Source organism: Bufo gargarizans, chromosome 6 (assembly GCF_014858855.1).
Source record: "Bufo gargarizans isolate SCDJY-AF-19 chromosome 6, ASM1485885v1, whole genome shotgun sequence".
Lineage (NCBI taxonomy): Eukaryota > Metazoa > Chordata > Amphibia > Anura > Bufonidae > Bufo > Bufo gargarizans.
This window is the reverse complement of record NC_058085.1, coordinates 39,887,774-39,905,337: the sequence shown is the minus strand read 5'-3', so window position 1 is coordinate 39,905,337 and position 17,564 is coordinate 39,887,774. Positions and strand designations below refer to the sequence as shown.

The following is a 17,564-nucleotide window of genomic DNA, read 5'->3' as shown; positions in this document are numbered from 1 at the left end:
CGGTTATCGGCGAATCAGGGTTCCACGCTGGAGAGGAAGCTTGAGAAAGAGAGAGGTAGCCAACACTGGTTCATTTTAATGAACGTGAGCTTGTCCACATTGGCTGTGGACAGGCGGCTGCACTTGTCTGTGATAGCGCCCCCTGCCGTGCTAAACACACGTTCACATAATACACTGGCTGCGGTGCAGGCCTGCAACTCCAAGGCGTAAAGGGCAAGCTCAGGCCATGTGCCCAATTTGGAGACCCAGAAGTTGAAGGGGGCAGACCCGTCATGCAGTACGTGTAGGCGTGTGCACACATACTGCTCCACCATGTTGCTGAAATGCTGCCTCCTGCTAAGACGTTCCATATCAGCTGGTGGTGCTGGTTGTTGTGGCGTGCTGACAAAGCTTTTCCACATTTCGGCCATGCTAACCCTGCCTTCTGAGGTGCTGGTGGCGCCCCAGCTGCGTTGGCGACCTCTTCCTCCTCCTCTGCCTTCGCCTTGTGCTTCCACTGTGCCCCCGCTGTCAGTTGGGAATGCCACCAGCAGCGCTTCTACCAGCGTGTGCTTGTACTCGCGCATCTTACGATCACGCTCCAGTGACAGAATTAAGGACGGTAGGTTGTCCTTGTAACGGGGATCCAGCAGCGTGGCCACCCAGTAATCAGCACAAGTTAGAATGTGGGTAACTCGGCGGTCGTTGAAAAGACACTGCAGCATGTAATCGCTCATGTGTGCTAGGCTGCCCAGAGGCAACGAAAAGCTGTCCTCTGTGGGAGGTGTATTGTCTGTGTCCTCTGTATCCCCCCCAGCCACGCACCAGTGATGGCCATGAGCTGGTCTGGGTGCCACCCTGCTGTGAACAAGGTTCCTCCTCATCCTCCTCCATCTCGTCATCCTCCAGATCTGTGCCCTGTCTGGACAATAGTGTACCTGGCGTTTGTGGGTGCAGGAACCCACCCTCTGAGCCACTTGTGAATGACTGGCCGGAAACCCTACGAAATGATCGCTCTTTCTCCTCCTCCTCCTGTGCCACATCCTCTTCCATCATCACCAGCAGCGGTTTTTCAAGGAGGCATAGTAGTGGTATTGTAACGCTGAGAACGGTGTTGTCGGCACTGGCCATGTTGGTGGAGTACTCGAAACAGCGCAACAAGGAATACAGGTCTCGCATGGAGGCCCAGTCATTGGTGGTGAAGTGGTGCTGTTCTGCAGAGTGACTGACCCATGTGTGCTGCAGCTAAAACTCCACTATCGCCTGCTGCTGCTCGCACAGTCTGGCCAGCTTGTGCAAGGTGGAGTTCCACCTTGTGGGCACATCGCATGTGAGGGGGTGAGCGGGAAGGCCGAAGATATGCTGCAGCACTGACAGGCGAGCTGCAGCAGGGTGAGAACACCATAAGCGGGCACAGACGGCCCGCACTTTATGCAGCAGCTCTGACATATCGGGGTCATTTTTGAGGGAACTCTGCCCCACCAAATTCAGCAGAAGTGCCAGGCAAGGGATGTGCGTCAAACCGGCTAGTCCCAGAGCTGCTACGAGATGCGCGGTGTGGGGTTTGTCCCCCAAACAGATACATTTTAAAACTGCCTGCTGTCGTTTACCCCTGGCCGTGCTGAAGTCGGTGGTGAAGGTGTTACGCTGACCGGATGATGAGGCAGAGTAGGAGGAGGAAGCAACAGGAGGCAAACTGAAGCGCCCTGCAATCCTCGTTGGTGGAAGGACATGCAGCAAACTGCTACCCGCCTCAGGCCCAGCCGTCACTGCATTTACCCAGTGTGCACTTATGGAGATATAACATCCCTGACCATGCTTACTGGTCCACGGATCTGTAGTCAGGTGCACCTTGCCACAGATGGCGTTGCACAGTGCACACCTGATTTTTTTCCCCTACTTGGTTGTGCAGGGAAGGGATGGCTCGTCTGGAAAAGTAGTGGCGGCTGGGCACGACGTACTGTGGAATCATTTTGAAATGCTGGCATTCAGGGCCAGGGATCGCGGGTGGGTAGGGGGGTACTTCCTCTTCCGCTCCAGTGTTTGGGAGAAGGAGAGCTGAACGCTTCCGTGGTACATTGTGGAGATGCTTGGTGACCCAGGTGGCGGTGTTGCTGGCAGATCCTCTGTTTGCGGGGTGGCACTGTCACTCCAGAGGTGGATGAAGAGGCCGAGACTGCAGCAGAGGAGGAAGCAGGAGGAGCCAGAGACCTTTCTTGGTTTTTGAGGTGGCTACTCCACTGCAGCTCGTGCTTTGCACTTGGATGACTGGTCATGAAGGTTGTGCTCAGGTTGAGAACGTTCATGCCTCGCTTCAGGCTCCGATTACACAGCATGCAAACCACTCGTGTCTTGTCGTCAGCACTTTGTCTGAAGTACTGCCACGCCAGGGAACTCCTTGGAGCTGGCGTTGGTGTGCTCGGTCCCTTGCTGCGGTGGGCAGTAGCAGGTGTACTGTCTAGGGGACGGCCGCTCCGCTTTTGCACCCTGCTCTCTCTTCTGCTGTGCTGGTGGCCCTGTGCGACCACCGCCTCTTCCTCCGAACTACAAAGGTCACTTGCATGACCTTGATTCCATGTGGGGTTGAGGACCTCATCGTCCTCCACATCATCTTCCACCCAGTCTTCACCCCTGCCCTCCTGGTCAGTCTGCACACTTTCGAAAGCCCCTGCAGTTGGCAACGGTGTTTCGTCATCATCCGAGACATGCTGCGATGGTCCTCCCATGTACTCATCTTGAAAGATAAGTGGTTGGGCATCGGTGCCCAGCTATACAGCCATTACACAATACAGCCCTGCCCAGCTACTTACACATCACACACATACAGCTCAGCTATACAGCCATTACACAATACAGCCCAGCTACTAACACATCACACACATACAGCTCAGCTATACAGCCATTACACAATACAGCCCTGCTACTTACACATCACACACATACAGCTCAGCTATACAGCCATTACACAATACAGCCCTGCCCAACCACTTACACATCACACACATACAGCTCAGCTATACAGCCATTACACAATACACCCCTTCCCAACTACAAACACATCACACACATACAGCTCAGCTATACAGCCATTACACAATACAGCCCTGCCCAGCTACTTACACATCACACACATACAGCACAGCTATACAGCCCTGCCCAACTACTTACACATCCACAGCCCAGCTATACAGCCATTACACAATACAGCCCTGCCCAACTACTTACACATCACACACATACAGCTCAGCTATACAGCCATTACACAATACAGCCCTGCCCAACTACTTACACATAACACACATACAGCTCAGCTATAAAGCCATTACACAATACAGCCCTGCCCAACTACTTACACATCACACATATACAGCTCAGCTACACATCCATTACACAATACAGCCCTGCCCAACTACTTACACATCACACACATACAGCTCAGCTATACAGCCATTACACAATACAGCCCTGCCCAGCTACTTACACATCACACACATACAGCTCAGCTATACAGCCATTACACAATACAGCCCTGACCAACTACTTACACATCACACACATACAGCTCAGCTATACAGCTATTACACAATACAGCCCTGCCCAACAACTTACAAATCACACACATACAGCTCAGCTATACAGCCATTACACAATACAGCCCAGCTACTTACACATCACACACATACAGCTCAGCTATACAGCCATTACAAAATACAGCCCTGCTACTTACACATCACACACATACAGCTCAGCTATACAGCCATTACACAATACAGCCCTGCCCAACCACTTACACATCACACACATACAGCTCAGCTATACAGCCATTACACAATACAGCCCTGCCCAACGACTTACACATCACACACATACAGCTCAGCTATACAGCCATTACACAATACAGCCCTGCCCAACTACTTACACATCACACATACAGCTCAGCTATACAGCCATTACACAATACACCCCTTCCCAACTACAAACACATCACACACATACAGCTCAGCTATACAGCCATTACACAATACAGCCCTGCCCAACTACTTACACATCACACACATACAGCTCAGCTGTACAGCCATTACACAATACAGCCCTGCCCAACTACTTACACATCACACACATACAGCTCAGCTATACAGCCATTACACAATACAGCCCTGCCCAACTACTTACACATCACACACAGCTCTGCTATACAGCCATTACACAATACAGCCCTGCCCAACTACTTACACATAACACACATACAGCTCAGCTATACAGCCATTACACAATACAGCCCTGCCCAACTACTTACACATCACACACATACAGCTCAGCTATACAGCCCTGCCCAACTACTTACACATCACACACATACAGCTCAGCTATACAGCCATTACACAATACAGCCCTGCCCAACTACTAACACATCACACACATACAGCTCAGCTATACAGCCATTACACAATACAGCCCTGCCCAACTACTTACACATCACACACATACAGCTCAGCTATACAGCCATTACACAGTACAGCCCTGCCCAACTACTCATACATCACACACATACAGTTCAGCTATACAGACATTACACAGATATAGCTCATCCATGGGCGTAGGGATCACCATAGCAGCCATAGCAATCGCTATGGGGCCCTGGCTGCCGGCTGAGGATTATATATATTTTTTAATTCATGTGGCGTAGCTACAGGGGTCGTAGGCCCCACCAGGGCAGACAGAGAAAGCGCTATCTGCAGGGCCTGCAGGCTGTGGGCGGTGCGATAGGGTGCGGCCGGAGGCAGAGAGGCATACCTGCAATGAGGAGATGGAGTGGTCCCGCTCCCAGTCTGGGCGGCAGTCAAACTGGCCGGAAGTGGAGGATGCGGAGCGTACAGCGAAGCTGCTGGGCCTGGCAGAGCTGCTGGAGTGTGGGCGCGCAGACGTTCAAGTGGCTGTGAGGTGAGGGCTGGCTGGCTGACTCTGGGACTGGAAAAAGAGTCCTGGACCATTATATCTGGGGAGGAGGGGGGAGCAGCACCCTGGAGGTCTGGACCAGTACATTTAAGGAGAAGTGGGGAGCAGGACCCTGGAGGTCTGGACCAGTACATTTAAGGAGAAGGGGGGAGCAGGACCCTGGAGGTCTGGACCAGTACATTTAAGTAGAAGGGGGGAGCAGGACCCTGGAGGTCTGGACCAGTACATTTAAGGAGAAGGGAGGAGCAGGACCCTAGAGGTCTGGACCAGTACATTTAAGGAGAAGGGGGGAGCGGGACCCTGGAGGTCTGGACCATTATATCTGGGGAGGAGTGGGATCCCCGAGGTCTGTACCATTATATCTGGGGAGGAGGGGGAGCAGGACCCTGGAGGTCTGGACCAGTACATTTAAGGAGAAGTGGGGAGCAGCACCCTGGAGGTCTGGACCATTATATCTGGGGAGGAGGGGGGAGTGGGATCCCCGATGTCTGTACCATTATATCTGGGGAGGAGGGGGAGCAGGACCCTGGAGGTCTGGACCATTATATTTAAGGAGAAGGGGGCATCAGGACCCTGGAGGTCTGGACCATTATATTTAAGAAGGGGGGAGCAGGACCCTGGAGGTCTGGACCATTATATTTAAGGAGAAGGGGGGAGCAGGATCCTGGAGGTCTGGACCATTATATAGGGGGAAACAGGACACTGGAGGTCTGGACCATTACATATTGGGATTAGGGGGAAGCAGGATCCTATGGGCTATGGGGCCCAGTCATTTCTAGCTACGCCCCTGAGCTCATCCATATAAACATCACACACATACAGCACTGCTACATACACACTGGAATTACAAACTGCACAATAGAGTCCTATCCTGCATACACTGAGCAGATAAACCTGACTCCTCCCACACGTGATCACATGGTCATGACATCAGCACAGGTCCTTTATTTCCTTCTGCAGCACAGCCTGGAGCCTGACTTCTCCCACACGCGATCACATGGTCATGACATCATCACAGGTCCTTTACTTCCTCCTGCAGCACAGCCTGGAGCCTGACTCCTCCCACGGTCACATGGTCATGACATCATCACAGGTCTTTTACGTCCTCCTGCAGCACAGCCTGGAGCCTGACTCCTCCCACACGTGATCACATGGTCATGACATCATCACAGGTCCTTTACTTCCTCCTGCAGCACAGCCTGGAGCCTGACTCCTCCCACGGTCACATGGTCATGACATCATCACAGGTCTTTTACGTCCTCCTGCAGCACAGCCTGGAGCCTGACTCCTCCCACACGTGATCACATGGTCATGACTTCATCACAGGTCCTTTACTTCCTCCTGCAGCACATCCTGGCGCTTGACTCCTCCCACACTTGACCACATGGTCATGCCATCATCACAGGTCCTTTACTTCCTCCTGCAGCACAGCCTGCAGCCTGACTCCTCCCACACGTGATCACATGGTCATGACATCATCACAGGTCCTTTACTTCCTCTTGCAGCATAGCCTGGAGCCTGACTCCTCCCACGGTCACATGGTCATGACATCATCACAGGTCCTTTGCTTCCTCCTGCAGCACAGCCTGGAGCCTGACTCCTGCACATGGTGGTAGTAATAGAAACACCTGATGCTCCATGGTGAAGGATCCTCAGAGGTAGAGGAGGACACGCCCCGCCCAGGTAAGAGGAACACTCACCAGCTCCACACTAGTCTCAATACCATAAAAAAAATTGTGATACTCGATACCACACTAAAAACAAACCACTAAAAAAGCCGCGCACATTCCGCATTTTATGAAACGTCCGGCCCATAATCGAACAGTCCTATACTATTTTTTTAGGGGGACAAGGTGACCAAAAAAAATGGCGAATTGTGCGGTTTTTATTTTTCTGTTACTACATTCACCACCCTGTGTGCGTGCGCTGTGTCTGTCTGTGTGTGTGTCACCAGTTGTGCACTGGGCATGCGCTCCACACGCACACAGCACTCCATAACTGTTTAACCCCTTCCATACTGTGGTCCTTAGGGACCGCTGTCTGGAAAGGGGCTAATCATCGCCCCACTGTGTGCGGCTGACCCTGCGCCACCAATGAATATAGTTAACCACTTGCCGCACATGTAACGCCGATAGGCGTCCGGGCGGCGGCACTCTCAGGCTCAGCAATGCCTATTGGCGTCAAATCGTGAGACCCGAGATTTTGTGTGAACGCGCGTGTGTTCACAGCGACGCTCAGCTGAGACGTTAAACTACAGCCTGTCAGCGCTGATCATTCGCTGGCAGGCTGTAGATGCGATTTTTTTAACATAAGAAAGGTATTTTGGACGCTGTTTTGATAACCGCGTCTGACATACCTGCTACCTGCTCCTCTGGTGTCCCTTTTGCTTGGATCAACCACCAGAGGACACAGGCAGCTCTGTAAGTAGCACCAATCACCACCACACTACACCCCCCTGTCACTTATTAACCCCTGATTACCCCATATAGACTCCTTGATAACCCCCCTGTCATTGATCACCCCCCTGTAAGGCTCCATTCAGACGTCTGTATGTGCTTTGCGGATCCGCAAAACACAGACACCGGCAATGTGCTTTCCGCATTTTGCGGATCCGCACATTGCCAAAACTATATAGAAAATGCCTTTTCTTGTACGCAATTGCGGACAAGAATAGGACATGTTCTATATTTTTGCGTAACGGAAGTGCGGATCCAGAAGTGCAGATCCGCAATTCCGGATCCGAGCGGGACAAAGTCTGTCCCTATAGAAATGAATGGGTCCACAATTCCGTTACGCAAAATGCGGAACAGAATTGCGGACGTGTGAATGAGGCCTAAGGGTCCCTTATCACCGCCAGTTAGTTAGCTACTTGTTAGGTAGTTAGCGCCCAGCCCACCGCAGTCACTGATTAGTCGCTGATTGGCGTCATCGCTGTCGCTAATCAGCACTAGTACTATATAGTATCTGTAAGTGATCAAGACTATATCAGTACATTAGGGTCACCTTAGGCTCTACAAAAAAACGCAGTGCTCGCCCCATCAGGCCTGATCTTGTGCGCACATTTGCGTTCAGTCCGCCCCACCGCAGTGACAGAATTATTTTTTCTGATCACTGTAAAAACACCGTAAAATCGCTGCGGCGCTATAAAGATCACTTTTGAGGGGCATGGCGAGTTCACAGAAGATTATTATTTTTGGCACAAGTTAGCGGAAATTATTATAATTTTTTTGTTTTTTCTTGCAAAGTCTCATATTCCACTAACTTGTGACAAAAAATAAAATCTTGCATGAACTCGCCGCACCCCTCACGGAATCCAAATGTGTAAACATGCCCTGTGAAATCCTAAAGGTACTCATTGGAATTTGGGCCGCTTTGCGCATCTTGGCTGCAAAAAAGTGTCACACATGTGGTATCGCCGTACTCAGGAGAAGCAGGGCAATGTGTTTTGGGGTGTATATTTACATATACCCATGCTGTGTGTGAGAAAGATCTCTGTAAAAGACAATTTTTCAATTTACAGAGATATTCCTCACACACAGGATGGGTATATGTAAAAATACACCCCAAAACACATTGCCCTGCTTCTCCTGAGTGCGGCGATACCACATGTGTGACACTTTTTTGAAGCCTAAAGTAAAGAGGCCGAAAGTCCAACGAGCACCTTTAGGCTTTACAGGGTCGCCCACAATTTAGTCCCGCCCAAAATGCCAGAACAGTAAACACACCCCACAAATGACCCCATTTCGGAAAATAGACACCCCAAGGTATTCACTGAGGGGCATAGTGAGTCCGTGGGAGATTTTATTTTTTTTTCCCAGTAGTTAGCAGAAATGGAAACTTTATTATTTTTATTTTTTCCTCAGAAAGTGTAATTTTCCGCTAACTTGTGAAAAAAAATTAAATTGTACATGAACTCACCATGCCCCTCCGCGAATACTTTGGGGTGTCTTCTTTCTAAAATGGGGTCATTTGGGGGGTATTTATACTATCCTGGCATTCTAGCACCTCAGGAAACATGACAGGTGCTCAGAAAGTCAGAGCTGCTTCAAAATGCGCAAATTCACATTTTTGTACCATAGTTTGTAAACGCTATAACTTTTGCGCAAACCAATAAATCAGTGCTCCAGACAAAAAAAAATGACCAGGAGCCATTGGCTCCTAAACTAAAAAATTTAGGAGCCAAATTACATTTTTTAGTCGCCAAATTTAAAATGCATATAATAAAAAAAAAAGTGGCCAGCACTACATATAGGAGAAAACAGCACCACATAGCTCTCACAGCCAGGGACATCTTCTGGGGGACAAGGTGACTAAAAATGGCGAATTGCGTGGTTTAGAGTTTGTTTTTTCTGTTACGGCCTGTATGTAATATGTTAATTCTTTACTGTTTGTAAATTTTATATGTTAAACTGGGAAGGGGGCCATTTAAACTTTTAGTATTTTGGTGTTTTTTTTGTTTAACTTTTTATTTAATAACCATTTCTTCCCTTAGGACTAGAACCTGGATCTTTTCATCCCTTGTGCTATTCACCCTGATGAGATCTATCAGGGTGAATAGGATCTCACACATCTCCCTGCTGCCCTGTGTATAGTGCACACAGCAGCAGGGAGCTGAACATGGCAGCCAGGGCTCCAGTAGCGTCCTGGCTGCCATCGTAACGATCTGAGCCACAGCAGTGTAATCTGCCACTGCCACCAATGGAGGGGATGGGACCCTGTGGCCACCATATAACAATGGGGGGGGGGAACGACTTGTGGCCAGTGATAATGGGGGGGGTGAGGCTTTGGGGGGCGCACTGCATCACCAATGAATGTAATTAAAGAGGACCTTTCGTGGGTCCAAAGAATATTAACTTATTAGTAGTAGGCTGCATAGAGCGGCGCCCAGGGATCTAAGTGCACTTACTATTAGTCCTGGGCGCCGCTCCGTTCGCCCGCTGTGGCCCCCGGTAATTTCAACATTCAGAGCAAGGAGGAGGAGACGCCAGTGTCTGTCCTTCCCCCTGACAGCAGCGCTGACCAATCACAGCGCAGAGAGAGGGCGAAAAAAACAACTCCCTCTCTCTGCGCTGTGATTGGTCAGCGCTGCTGTCAGGGGGAAGGACAGACACTGGCGTCTCCTCCTCCTTGCTCTGAATGTTGAAATTACCGAGGGCCACAGCAGGTGAACGGAGCGGCGCCCAGGACTAATAGTAAGTGCACTTAGATCCCTGGGCGCCGCTCTATGTAGCATGCTACTAATAAGTTAATATTCTTTGTACCCATGAAAGGTCCTGTCGGCAGCGGTATAGCAGACCCGGCACCCGGCCTCAATAACAGGGCATGCGATCTGTGGCACCTGAGGGGTTAATTACCGCAGATCGCATGCCCTGTTATTGAGGCCGGGTGCCAGGTCTGTGATACCGCTGCCTATACTTATGTTTTACATTCATTGGTGGCGCAGTGGCGACAGCTCCTCCCCTCCTCCTCCCTGCTATCTCCCCATTGGTGGTAGAGGCGGCTGCGTCACAGTGGAGAGGGAGGGACTCCTTCCTTCTCCACTGACTGTGCTAGTGAAGACAACTTGGGCTGCGCAGGATCGCGGCGGTACAGTCGGAAATGGCGACAAGACTAAAAAGTCTTGTCGCCATCTGCAAATTTTAAGGCGCATTGGCGACCATTTTGGTCGCCATTTGGAGCCCTGTAAATATATGTAAAAAAGGCTGGGCACACCTGAGGAAATGTGGTCACTACGTTTAATTATTGAGGTTATGGGCACATACATAAAAGGGTTATTAACTAATAAAAATACAATATAAATGAGCAATACACAATGCGCAGGAATAATTGTCTAAGATGGCTAAAAATCATGTGAATATGATGATAAAAAGCAGCAATAAATATAGCCGCAGGCGGCAAGGGGACGACAATACTGGGCAGCTGATGCTAGGTGGCAGCTTAGGTCCAATGAATAGAAAACCAACAGCGCAGAGCTGAGAGGTAACTTGAGTCCAATACCTCCAACACACTAGGTCCAAGCAGTTATCCGACTGAGAAAAATCACTGATCATTCCATTATTGAGTCTTTTCAATATTTGAGAATATGCGCAAAGTTCAACACACTAAAATCCTTATATTGATGCGGTGGGGCGATACTTTAGATCATGTTAGTTCCATAGTGGAACATTAGACCTATGCGCTAGGTCAGTAGCAGCACAAAGGTGCATATGAGTAAATGAACACCAGTGTAATCGTGGGGCTCCGATCGGTTACCATGGCAGCCAGGACACTACTGAAGCTCTCCATGGTAAGCTCCCTGCTGCTGTGTGTACTATGCACAGGGCAGCAGGGAGAGTGTGAGCTCCTATTCACCCTGATAGAGCTCTATTAGAAGGAATAGGACAAGTCCCTAAGGGGGCTAATAGTTAATAAGTAAATAAAAGGTAAAAAAAAAAAAAAAGTTTAACCCCCTCCTCCAAATATGGAAAATAATATATCACGATATATATCGTTATCGCAATATAGATTTTAGGCCATATCGCTTGTGTGAAAAAGTCGCTCGTGTGAAAGGGGCCTTAGTGTCCTCAAAAATTATAATTTCTCAGCCCCTTCAATATACAGTCCCATGTAAATAACATCATCCCCTCCCCAGCCACCAGGGGTGGATTGGCCATAGACCTTACAGGGAAATTTCCCGTTGGGCCGATGCCCTCCACAGATCCCTAACTGAACTGCCCCCCCATTAGTTCAAAACCCACCAAAAGCACACCATTTAGTAAACATATATTTTTTTCTTAATTTCCTCCTAAACAGACCTGGTCTTATCATCAGTTACGTCATATAAAGCGAAAAATACAGTAATTCTAACTCGCCAGCAGTTTTGTACAAGGACATCATGATGGAGGATCACCACCCGCTCACATCACCAGGTAATAGACATGACTAAGTACACACGTCCTCTCATTATCTGTATGTAAGGGGTGAATTCAGTCACTGGATGTGTTTCCTACAGTTAAGGAAGAGAGAAGAACACCGGAGAGATGTCCCAGTCCTCTTCTTCCACAGGATGGTTCAGAAGAACATCACAATGTTCCACAGGATGATCAGGTAGATGGAGATAAGGTCTCATGAAATGTCCCCTATGATCTGTAGAAGGCTGTGAAGATCTTGTCTTCAGTCTTGTTTTATCCACCAGTATTATATGTTTTATCCTTGTATAATGAGTAAGGTGGAGATGGCAGGATTGCAGCTGACCATAGACATTACAAATTGTCTGGTTCTTCTAACAATTTTCTGCCTATGGAGACTTTTAAGATGGCCTCCTCTGTGAACTGCTGCAGACCTTGTGTGGCTGCACAAGAGTGGCACAACAGTTTTCTGAGATTTCCTTGGCCGGGACCATTGAATAATACAAATGGTCAATCATAGTTGTGCTCGGATTGTCAGCTTGAACATGAACATCAGGAGATAAATGCATCGTTATCTTCAGGGGTTTTGTAGTCTAGGGTGGCAGCACCAAGGCCATACCACGGATTCCATTCTAGCACATCTAGATGCAAGTCGCCCTTCTTACTTGTATAGAGTATAATATTGGCAGTTGATTAATGGAAAAGCTGTATATGATTATTTTCATCAGCACATATTCCGTATTTTCTGCTTTCTAAGACACCCCCCCCCCCCCCCAGAAGTGGGGGGGAAATGGCCGTGCGTCTTATAAAGCGAATACAGCAGTATTACATGGCCGGCACACCGCAGGCTGTGCTGTGCTGCATAGGCATAGCGGCCTGCGATGTACCAGTGACATGTACACAGGGGCGTTATCAGGGTAAGAGTAGCCATCACATATAAACTAGCAGTAATCCCTTCTCTGTAAGCAGTACTCGCCATGCATGCAGCGGGCAGACCGGCAGCGCACGTCACTTACTCAGTCACGCTTCGGCCCCGCACACTTCATTAATCAATGGCGAGTACTGCTTACAGATAAGGGATCACTGCAAGTTTAGCAAAGCAGCACTGCTGGGGGCTGCTGGATACACTTTATATGTGATGGCTATGACTAGGGCCCAATGTTATGGGGTCGGATCCCCCCATACATCTGCCCTCCACAGATCCCCCCCCCCCCTATAACGCTGCCCTCCACAGATCCCCCCCCCCTATAACGCTGCCCTCCACAGATCCCCCCCCCATAACGCTGCCCTCCACAGATCCCCCCCCCCTATAACGCTGCCCTCCACAGATCCCCCCCCCTATAACGCTGCCCTCCACAGATCCCCCCCCCTATAACGCTGCCCTCCACAGATCCCCCCTTATAACGCTGCCCTCCACAGATCCCCCCCTTATAACGCTGCCCTCCACAGATCCCCCCCTCCTATAACGCTGCCCTCCACAGATCCCCCCCTCCTATAACGCTGCCCTCCACAGATCCCCCCCCTCCTATAACGCTGCCCTCCACAGATCCCCCCCTCCTATAACGCTGCCCTCCACAGATCCCCCCCTTATAACGCTGCCCTCCACAGATCCCCCCCCCCTATAACGCTGCCCTCCACAGATCCCCCCCCCTATAACGCTGCCCTCCACAGATCCCCCCCCCCTATAACGCTGCCCTCCACAGATTCCCCCCCCCCTATAACGCTGCCCTCCACAGATCCCTAACTGAACTGCCCCCCCATTAGTTCAAAAGCACACCATTTAGTAAAAATAAATTTTTTCTTAATTTTCTCCTAAAAAGACCTGGTCTTATCATCAGTTACGTCATATAAAGCGAAAAATACAGTAATTCTAACTCGCCAGCAGTTTTCTAAAGTTGCCCACACACACCCTTCCATCAGGAGGTAGATTCTGTAGGTCTGTCTGTTAGTAAGCACTATCCCGTGCCAGCGGTAGAATGGCGTTCCCTGCCTAAAAAGGATGCCCAGGAGGAAACCCTCCTACATGTTTCACCAGGGCACTGGCTTCATCAGGGGAGTTTGGGTTGTGCTAAGGGGAAGCTCAAGGACCTGCCACATTTTATTGTAATCCTTCTCCCGCCTTTTGCTTTCCCAGCCAATAGTGAAGCCCCCAGGGCCAGGGAACCATTGGGGAAGCAGTATAGGATTATTTGTATCAGCACATAGAACCTCAACTCACCAGCAATTTTCTAGATGCTCAGATGCATCCGTACACAATGCTCCAGATTGTGACCAAAATGGTCGCCAATGCGACTTAGAATTGCAAAATGGCGACAACACTGTCAGTGAATGGAAACCTTCAAGGTGACATTCGCAGACTGAATGTCCAGCCACAGTCACACAGCGAGCAGCTTTAGAATTTGGGCAATCTTTCCTCCCTCTGAGAGCAAAGAGAGGTTTTCATTCACTGACAGGCAAGCAGAGGTGTTTAGAATAAAGAGTAAAGCTCCTGAAGTATTATACATTTTTTTTATATCTGCTTTAAAGGGTGCCTGTCACCAGGATTTTGTGTATGGAGCTGAGGACATGGGTTGCTAGATGGCCGCTAGCACATCCGCAATACCCAGTCCCTATAGCTCTGTGTGCTTTTATTGTGTAAAAAAACAATTTGATACATATGCAAATTAACCTGAGATGAGTCCTGTCCCTGACTCATCTCACGTACAGGGCTCATCTCAGGTTAATTTGCATATGTATCTAATCTGTTTTTTTTACACAATAAAAGCACACAGAGCTATGGGGACTGGGTATTGCGGATGTGCTAGCGGCCATCTAGTAACCCATGTCCAAAGCTCTATACCCAAATTCATGGTGACAGGTTCCCTTTAAAGTGCTCATTATGCTGTCTGCAAAAAATGCGGATCCGTTTTTTTGCGGACAGTTCAGCATGTCCTAAAAAAAAACGGATTGCATTCCATTTTTTTTGCTGATCCATAGACTTCAATAGGGCCATGTCCTGATTTTTACGGACAAGTATAGGACAAGAAAAGGACCCCATAGAAGTGAATGGGATAGCATCTAATCCGCAAAAAAACGGATCTGCATTTTTGCGGACAGCATGCGGCAGTCTGAATGAGCCCTTATTGTATTTTTTCTAAATGTAAAAAAAAAAAAGCTGTGTCCCCAGCCCACTGTCACGCTGGTCACACTGACGTCCTGTGAACTACAGGATTACAGCATCATTTATCAGATCCCTCTGGAGAGCTCCCTCCCCACCAGCTGCTCCTCCTTGTCTTCTCTATGTCCCTAAACATAGCACGCTGCTGAAGATCTCATTCCTACATTATCCAATAACCTGGGAAAGCACATACTTAAACAATAAGTCCCTGAAATTATTACTGACCGGATTCAGTAAGAATTTAGCAAAAATTCATCTGCTTAGGGGTGTAGGAAAAGAGCAAGGGGAGACCCCAGCCGTGGAGGAGATCTCTCTCCAGACCTAGGTTCTGATAGCAGTGTGTATGTGTGATCTGAACGTACCTACTTCCCCTCTCTCCTTCCCCCGCTTAGGGGTGTAGAAAAGGAGTAAGGGGAGACCTGCGGAGTGGACACTCTCCACTATGTATGACTCCTCACTAAAGTGAGTATTCACTAAATCGAGTGCTCCGCCACTATTTTGGGAGAATCCAGTAGTTATCCTGCAGCCAGACCACACAGAGACCACTAGACCTGGGACATATTGGGTAATCTAGATACCTATAGATTCACCCTAAAATACTTGTGGATCAACCCCCACCCCCCACCAGAATTTCATGTGCACTTTGAGCCAACACCTCACTCCAATATCCTATCAGGTGATATACGTGATCTGTACACCATAACATAATAGTGACAGCGGGGCCCCCATAGTTATAACATAATAGTGACTGCGGGACCCCCATAGTTCTAATGGATGACACTTGTATTTCCTTTTAGCATAAATAGTAAAAGTTATGTTTTATCTCAATAAGGGTGACCCTGTACAGGGACTATTTTCTGGGTTATCAATCCTCTCATTCAGTTTTTGTCAAGATCCCCTCTACCGTGGAGCGCTCGTCCCTGCTGCGGTCACATAGTATACCTGGACTGCTCCAACTGTATCTATACCATGTGACCGCATGGAACTGGAAACATGTGACCATAGCGGGGACGAGCCCTCCACGGTAGAGCCACCGATACTAGTTTAAAAATCGTCTACAGAGTCCTTGGCGACGGAGACGAAATGTATTTGGTACGGGCAGTGGATGACAAGTTCAGGGACTGGACCACATGATCTTTGTGTAGAATTTACGCAGGGAAGAGAACGGAACCGGTGAATGAAGTACATTAGTAGGTTAACATGAACAAACAGCAGGTGGCATGAAGTACATTAGTAAGATAACATGAATATGAGGCCCTTCCAGTAATGTGCAATTGCTGAGCATAGCAGCAGAATGCTATTTGGGGTGCTGTGCTGGCAATAAGTAACTTGAGGTTTTAAAAAAGAAAATTGGTAAAAAAAGAACAGTTATAACTATGCACTTACACAGTCCATCTGAGTGAAAGAAAAGTTTAATTACTCTATAATTGTGCCTTTGTCTTTAAATTACAGAAAACACACTTGCAATTTTGCTAGTACCGTTTAATGATCTGTGTACTGAACCCCTGACTTTTCATTTATAGGTCTCATAATAATATGTCTGGAAAATGGGAGAGTACAAAACGAAAGACCCATGCCTCGTCCTCCCAGAGTTAGAATGTGGGTGGTAGCAGCGGTATCAGTACCGGCCAGGAGTAGTAGTAGTTGGCCACAGTTCTCCCTGGCTCATTAAAAGTGCTAAATTATTACTGAGGACTAAGAGGATAGGATTGTGGACTGGGGAAGTATGGGGGGCATTACTATTACTGAAGACACTGTCAGAGGTATTTTTAATACTGGTAACACAACCAGAGCATTATTATTGCTGGGTCCACCATAAGGGGACATTTAACTACTAGGACACTGTAGGGGGCTTTACAGGGACTTTATAGCTATAGAGGTTTAGACGCTGCGAGTTTGTGTAGTGATCAGTGACAGGGTACTACAACCCATTCAAACTTATTATGGGGAGGGGGAAACCTTATCCAAAGTTTGCCCTGGGGCCCTTAGAACTCTAGTTACACCACTGTGTTCTCTCCTGTCCTTATACTATAGACAGTGATAATCTGGATGATCTAGTGATGATAGATAATCAGTTCTCACCTCTCCTGTCTTCTCCCCTGTCCTTATACTATAGACAGTGATAATCAGGATGATCTAGTGGTGATAGATAATCAGTTCTCACCTCTCCTGTCCTTATACTATAGACAGTGATAATCGGGATGATCTAGTGGTGATAGATAATCAGTTCTCACCTCTCCTGTCTTCTCTCCTGTCCCTTATACTAGGTACAGTATCTTCATGCCTGCAGTCATCCCAAAACTGGTAGACAGAACAGGAAGACAGTATTAAAGGGTTTGTTCAGGAATAAGTAACTTTTCACATGTGCCCGCAGCCTCCATATGGAAAGAGTCATACGTACCTGCTACCCTCAGCTCTGGTTATGTGTGCCAGCTCCTGTGTCCATCTTCCAGTAAATGTTGTTTGCTTCCTCGCTGGCACAGGCATGGTCACCTGCTTCCAGTCATTGGCTGCAGCAGAGCAGATGATTATACCCATTCCGAGGAGGTAAACAAGCCATGGACCGAAAGAACTTTGGCTTACCG

The 17,564-nt window shown here is 48.6% G+C and overlaps 1 long non-coding RNA gene across 1 annotated transcript; it reads left to right on the top strand.

Moving 5' to 3' along the window:
• Positions 1-6,491: 6,491 nt before the first annotated feature.
• On the top strand, positions 6,492-11,986 carry LOC122939872. The gene is made up of 3 exons (XR_006390191.1): positions 6,492-6,618; positions 11,728-11,843; positions 11,927-11,986. It is a non-coding gene; the product is annotated as an uncharacterized LOC122939872 (long non-coding RNA).
• The last annotated feature ends 5,578 nt before the right edge of the window (positions 11,987-17,564 follow it).